Below are 7,972 nucleotides of genomic sequence, written 5' to 3'. Positions count from 1 at the left end.
CCAAAAATGTATCTTCTACTTTTTTAACGAGCAAACGGCCACATGAATTCGCCGAAATGGCGCAGCGACCGCTGCCCATAGCCATTCGCAATTGCAGATGCGTTGCCTACCCTCAATCGACGAAGGAGGAGACGCACAAAAAGAGAATATTTAACCTTCCTATGCATCTCCTCCTCCATCAAATCCACCTCCCCTTCCCATCCTTTCCTTATAAGAAAAGGGGTGGGAAGGAAAAGAGGACTAAAATTAGACCTCCGGTACCACACTCATCAGACAAAACACGGAATTACTTCCACTTGACGCCTGTCTTCTGTGTGGTCGTGTTCACCGGGCGAGCCGACCAATTCGTGCAACAGATGTTGTTGCTGGCGTCTACCACTGTTACTTCTCTTCTTCTTTTCAGCCATGTAACGCCCACTGCTGGGCATAGGCCACCCCCAAAAGATCGAGATGATGATCGTATCATATACTAAGTGACTAATTTGTTAAGTTGATTAAAATTAATTCTCTTAAATACCATATGTATATTTAAAAAAATGCATTTTGTATACAATGCATTTTTTATCTCTCTTTTCGCTTCGCACTAAGAAAGTGTACTCAAAGCTTTGTTAACCTCGGCTACATAAACGAGTCAAGTATGTCATGTCAGACTTGAAAGCTGCTTAGCGTTTCTTACTTGAATTACACGTACGAGTATATCAATGGGTTTTAATACTTCGAAATACAAAGCCATTTATCTCATTTTCTAAATAATTAAAAACTTATCATTAACTTTTTAAATATTTACAAATAAACTTTAACCAAACAATTGATTCGTTTGGTAACATCTGACAAGTTTGTAAAAGTTTCTACTTTCAGAACTAGTTAAAGTGAAATCACTTAATTATGATTGACATAATTATTTATTCCTTTACCACTCTAATTGCTTCTAACACTTTAAATAATAAAATTTGTGGTAAACCAATCTATTGGAGTAAAACTCCACTTGGTGTATTACAAACCTATATTATAAACTAGCTTTTACCCGCGACTCCGTCCGCGCGGAATAGGAAATAGAAAACGGGGTAAAAATTATCCTATGTCCTTTTCCTGGTTCTAAGCTACCTGCCCACCAATTTTCAGTCAAATCGATTCAGCCGTTCTTGAGTTATAAATGGTGTAACTAACACGACTTTCTTTTATATATATAGATTTTGTCAATCATTATATACATTAATATGTATACTATTACATGTGTATGAGATAAGATACGCTCAAAAATAATAAATTAAATTTTTTATCCATTTTAGAAACAAAAAATTGAATATTTCTTCAAAAAATATATATCCGACAATCCCTTTTATAAAAACTGATCTTTATTGGAGCGCAACTTCCTCTAATTTGAAGGCTTTTGGAATTTAATGGCTACCATTCGTAAGCGTAATCGCCTTCTTTAAATCTACAGAAAATCACTTTATCGTCTCTTATTTCGTATCTGTTTGAATTTTCAATTGAAATTGCCTTCAAAAGGAAATTTTGTAGTAAAACTTAGAACAGAATTAACGGGTCCTTTTAACTAGATAGTAGGAGAGATTTTAATTTATTAAAATTAGCAAATGCGAGAGTAATAAAAACTTAACGGTCAAAGTCGCGGACAAAAGCTAGTAGGTTATAGATAAAGGAACGAGTAAATTGTACATTTATCTTGACTTCCGAATACTAAACTATATAAAAAAGAAACCTTTATAGGCGAGAATCATTGTCCGGTCCCGACGGACTACCACCATAAGCGAGAAATTCAGGCTTGAGAAAAACCTGTATAAGCGTGAAAAATATCGTGATACCTTGGATTCTTGCTTATCCAGGTTCGACTGTATCTGTCTTCCCCAATTTGTGATGATATGAAGGTTATCTTATTTTATCTAATATATAAAATTCTCGTGTCGCGGTGTTTGTGGTTAAACTCCTCCGAAACGGCTTGACCGATTCTCATAAAATTTTGTGAGCATATTGAGTAGGTCTGAGAATCGGCCAACACCTATTTTTCATAACCCCCGCCCCCCATTTTTTTAACTGCGCGCGGACGGAGTCGCGGGCGACAGCTAGTCTTATATATAAAATTCTCGTGTCGCGGTGTTTGTGGTTAAACTCCTCCGAAACGGCTTGACCGATTCTCATAAAATTTTGTGAGCATATTGAGTAGGTCTGAGAATCGGCCAACATCTATTTTTCATACCCCTATAAATTTTTTTTTAACTGCGCGTAGACGGAGTAGCGGGCGACAGCTAGTACTTTTTATAATTAACTTAAAGATCGATTATTCCAAACTCGACAACCAGACATAGACAATGGTGAATGATAACAAAAAATAGATGGAAAATTATTAATTTTTCCGTCCCCAGACAGATACCTGTTCGCTTATCAAAATTACACAGCCTTAGAAGATTTGTAATTTATTCACTTCTAATTTCATTACGATGATTTATTGAAAGTGTCAGCTTGATTTAACGTTTTCTTTTAATATTCATACCAAAATTGTACTAAAAATGTTAGCTTTTTAGATTAAGTCTTTATAACTTAGCATTATACTAGCTTTTACCCGCGACTCCGTCCGTGCGGAATAAAAAATAGAAAACGGGGTAAAAATTATCCTATGTCCGTATCCTGGTTCTAAGCTACCTGCCCACCAATTTTCAGTCAAATCGATTCAGCCGTTCTTGTGTTATAAATAGTGTAACTAACACGACTTTCTTTTATATATATAGATAGATAGAGGTTACATGATTTTTTTTAAGAATTTACATTTTCGGTGCGTTAGATAACGTTTTATTTAGATATCACGGGATCGTTAATAAACAACGACTGATTTAATTAAAAAAATTAAGAAGATATGTCACGTGCGACGTGGTAAATGAAACTAAACGTATGTGTTCAAAATAAACAGTAAAATTGAAAAAAAATGTCCATTTTTACAAAATAATGATAAAGTAACCATGTTAATTCTAACGAAAATGGACAAAGTGCCAAAAGGTTAACATCTAAATATCCGATTCATTAAATATTTATAAGCAACCGAGTGGACGGTCAGCCAAGATTAAATTCGAACCTTATCTAAACCTTATTAAGGGCACGTCAATATAAATTAAGGTTTGAACAGAAAGTTTAATACATTAAACAAAAGAAGCGTGGAAAAAAAGCATATCAAATTTTTGTACGATTTTTATTTACTACTAGCTTTTACCCGCGACTCCGTCCGCGCGGAATAAAAAATAGAAAACGGGGTAAAAATTATCCTATGTCCGTTTCCTGGTTCTAAACTACCTGCCCACCAATTTTCAGTCAAATCGATTCAGCCGTTCTTGAGTTATAAATAGTGTAACTAACACAAATTTCTTTTATATATATAGATTAAATTAATTATCTAATGAGATGGGCTAAGCGTCTCTTCCTTTCCACATACATACATCTACTCATACATACATTTCGAGTATTTTAACACTTAAAAATAATTTTTAATTTTATCATGCATTCCATATTAATTATATATGGTAGCGTGGCCGAGCGGTCTAAGGCGCTGGTTTAAGGCACCAGTCTCTTCGGAGGCGTGGGTTCGAATCCCACCGCTGCCAATTCTTTTTTTAATAAATGTTTTTATCACTTCAATAAAAAACAAATGACAAGAGGGCTATGATATAATTATTTTATCATAAAGTTTTTCGGCAGGAAACCTACAGCAAACGAGGTTTTCACAAGTTAGAAATAAAAGTTGTAGAAGATAACTTTATCGTCGTTTAGACACTTTTATAGAATTGAGTTCTTTAATTAGTATTAAAGCAAAGTTTATGAATTCAATTCTATTGTAATATGCGAAAGTAATAAATTATGTAGACTCCCGTCGCTTTCGATTCCTCCGCGTAGCGCCTTTGTCACAGTATGACATACAGCCGCCATCATCAGACCGGAAACGCATTACGTAATCAATTCATGAGAGGAAAATTCACTTTTTCACAAGATATTAAAAAATATTCGGATTGTTTATGCTTTTAATATTATGTACTTTCACTACAATAGCCAATTATTTTAAAAAAATACAGTAAAAAAACAATAACTCAATTCCCGGGAGAAAAAGACGACGACGCGGCACTCTTGAAATGGCGAACAATGGATTGCGAAGGTTCATTCGGCCACGCCAAATGGAGGTCCGTGATCTCTGCCTACCTCGCTAGGTTACAGGCGTGAGCTGTATATATGGCAATTTTATGACAATTTTATTACGACAGCCCACGGAAGATTATGAATTGAACGACGCCCCAGTCTTCAAGATCAGTTCAGCTGTTTTGATCATAAGCGGTTGTAAAGGTACGGATCAACTCCCACCTGGGAATAGTTACAATCCATAAAATCACAAATAGGTACAAGCAAATACAAGCTTAGTTCACTTTACTTGGAGCAAATGATCGATCAATACGTACACTAATTCAATATCCAATACAACATGCTCAATTTACAAGATTTGAAATTTCAAAAGCCGGCAACTAAACCTCATAAAGGTCCGTCCTGGATCCCGGCTCTATTGTGCGGTCTTATACTTTGACTGTAAAGATACGGACTGGGCAAAAAGCCGCCGCCCCGCAGTTATAATTCTTCTGCTTCACGCGTAGTGAGATAAAGGTAACAATTATACATTTACATGTCACTTTAAATTTCGACTGCAATGAAATTTGTATTAAAACATGTTATCTCTGGTTTTTTTCAAAGATAATGTGAGCGATGACTATAAGTGTCAATACAAATGTCATTGCTGTTGAAACCCGTAGTCATACAAAGACGTAAAATGGACACATATTTATAAATTCATGTATTTATTTTTCAGTTAGACTGAAAAAATTACACACATAAAACTAGCACACAAGCAAGCAAGATTAGTTTAGTTCGTTTTTGTTTCAAAGAGAGTGTGAAATTGAGAATGCGCGCTTGACAGATCCTGCTTCTTAAAAGTCAAAGGTCCTGTACAACAAAACAACAGACTCTCGTAACCTCGGTCATAACAACGTTGTATTTTACATGCGGATTACTAACCGAGGGTTGTTGAGACCAAAATCCCCATTTGAAGTATATTTTTATCTCCGTTTTATCAAAGATAATGACAGGGATGACGATATGTTGTATATAAAGATTGTGATCTCAGAAACCAACAGTCAGCAGATAAAATTTCAAGCTAAATAATAGTTTTTGATTAAAATTTTCATTATATTTATAACAAAAGGGACATCGTTGAGCCAGCGACTAAGTTTTCAACGTATATATAGGGCATAAAAGACTGTAATTGTAAAAGTTAATTAGTTTAACTTTAGTTTTTACAGCGGTAGATCCCGCAACAACAATGTTTGTTGGGTGCACGAATTGGCCGGGTCGACCAATGCAATACCACGACCACACAGAAGACAGGCGTCAAGTGGAAGCAATACCGCGTTTCGTCTGATGAGTGTGGTACCGGAGGCCTAATTTTAGTCCTCTTTCCCTTCCCACCCTTTTCTTATTAGGAAAGGATGGGAAGGGGAAGTGAATTTGGCAGAAGAGGGGACGCATAGGAAGGAGAAATATCCTCTTTCTGTGCGTCCCCTTCTCCGTTGATTAAAGGTAGGCAACGCATCTGCATTTGCGGATGTCTATGGGCAACGGTCGCCTCGCTATTGCGGCGAATCTAGGTGGCTGTTTGCTCGTTTGACACCTTATGATATAAAAAAATAGTTACATCGAATTAACATGTGCTCTTTAAAAACGTGTCTTTTGTCAAAACACATTTTTTTTTTATTCTATTTATTAAATACAATATAACACCTTATATATTTTTTCAATATAGCCAAAGTTAATCTTCACATTCGTTATGATTTAAATAAATGCGTCGCAACGTAATTAGTAATGACAATAAATTGTGATCCGGAATAAGCCTGCGAACGCCGGCACATAATCTGCGCTAAGCCTGCCGACCCTCTCTTATATACGACTCTATTATTGCCTGGATTATATACCCACTGCTACTACATTAAATTTATTTAAAAATATTAAATAAAATATTTAACCAGTGTACTAAGGGTCTAGCAGGAATATTTGTCACAACCGCCATCGTATCGTAAAGAAAAATTTTGTATTGAAATCTGTGCAGCGCCCCCTATCGAAGTACTCCAAAAATCTTATACTAATTTTAACATAATTGACGATGTTAATAATACGAAGGCGATTGCTACTGGTCACAAAACAAATGAGCGAACAAACACATCCGAGAATGCTTTGCTTTAATCTTCTTTAAAATATTATACAAACTTCTGTATCTCAGTGCAACAAACATAGATTTAGCAGTTGCACATTCCCAGCAAGTTGATTCTGAAACGTCTTAACCGGATTAACAGACGCAATTTCGTTTTCATTACAGGAGAACTGTTGCCTTGTGTGTTGTGGTATTGCATTGTAATAACTACGCTTTGTAGAGCAAGAACATTAAATATTAGATTAAATGTAACAATTCCACATAAATGAGTTTTCACTACATTTCTACGATAAAACAATTCTTATTAATATAACAAATCCACTCTGAACAGAATCGGGAAAAATCCTAAATCGAATGATTCGAACACGAACATAGAAAATCAACCAAGCTACATTCCACAGGGAAAACGATTGTCGTTATTTTCTACTTCCCGTGCTTTTTTAATCATTTTGTTTAATTTTTGACCTCATTTTGTTAAATTTCTAAAAACATAAAAAGCGCCATCTTTTAGACATCGTCGGAAAGATTCCAATTTTAGATTTCGCACACTGGAATGTTGATTTAATGTTATATTGCATGTATAGATGGCGCTATTTTTATTAATAGTAAAACTTGAGCTTTGAGCAGGCCTAGTACGAAAATATTTATGACAATCGACATGGTATCATCGACAAAATTTGTGTTATTTGTGCTGTCCCTTATTGGGCATAAAGTACACCAAAAATCTCACACTGGTTTTAATGCTACGTACCTACCACACATTTTTATATCATAGTGGCAAACGAGCAAGTCGCCACCTGAATTCGCCAAAATAGTGAAGCGACCGTCTACCTTTAACCAACGGAGGTGAGAACGTACAGAAAGAGGATATTTCCACTTCCTATGAGTTCTCTACTCCGCTAAATCCACTTCCACTTCCCATAAATTCCCTATAAAAAGGGGGGGAAAGGGAACTTAACCTTTTGTATGCAAAAGGTTAAGTTCCCTTCCCAAAATACGAGTATGTTATATGTAACATACTCGTATTTTAGAATACAAAATATTTTATATTTAATACACATTTTAAATAGCTTAAAATGTTTTTTATAAAATACTTTCCTCAAACAATTCCTAATTATTGTTCTATATTGCAAAAACCCATTTGTATCAAAAAGTAAAACACTTAAAATCTTTAGGAAATCATAAACTTTTCTTTACTTGGTTCAGGACAATATCTAGAACAAAATCCTTACGCCATAACAATATTGTAATTAACGCCGGACGCCTCTGTCTATGTGTACAAATTAATAACAATCGTTTAGTTTGAATCGGTCATTGCACGACCTTTCAACCCGGCCAGGGGCGCCCGACATTTTGTAACTTACAATTATTTTAAAATGAAACTATTTTAATTGTAATGTCATTTCATAATTAAGTTAAAAGTAAAAAATTTACCTTTCTAAATATTATTTTATAAATATTAAATGTTATGAGGCAGTATAGATTCATTAGTCATTTAGATTACCACGTCTTCTTCATAACATAAAATAGATCAAAATGTGCCAGCAGTAGATCTATAAATCAACATAATTGTCATTCAAACATCACACATGTACTACTGTAATTCTACGATAACAATGAGACGATTACAGTAAAATTATTAAGAATACAGAATTTTATAAACACAGATTGCATTGTGAAAATAATTTGAATGAACATAAAATATACTTATACTCTTTTATTTAA

General features: G+C 34.7%; 1 non-coding gene across 1 annotated transcript; it reads left to right on the top strand.

Annotated features, from left to right (window-relative positions):
• Positions 1-3,526: 3,526 nt before the first annotated feature.
• Positions 3,527-3,608, top strand: Trnal-aag. Its single transcript has one exon. It is a non-coding gene; the product is annotated as a tRNA-Leu (tRNA).
• Positions 3,609-7,972: the final 4,364 nt, after the last annotated feature.

Source organism: Papilio machaon, chromosome 16 (assembly GCF_912999745.1).
Source record: "Papilio machaon chromosome 16, ilPapMach1.1, whole genome shotgun sequence".
Classification (NCBI taxonomy): Eukaryota; Metazoa; Arthropoda; class Insecta; order Lepidoptera; family Papilionidae; genus Papilio; species Papilio machaon.
This window is presented reverse-complemented; position numbering and strand designations above follow the sequence as displayed.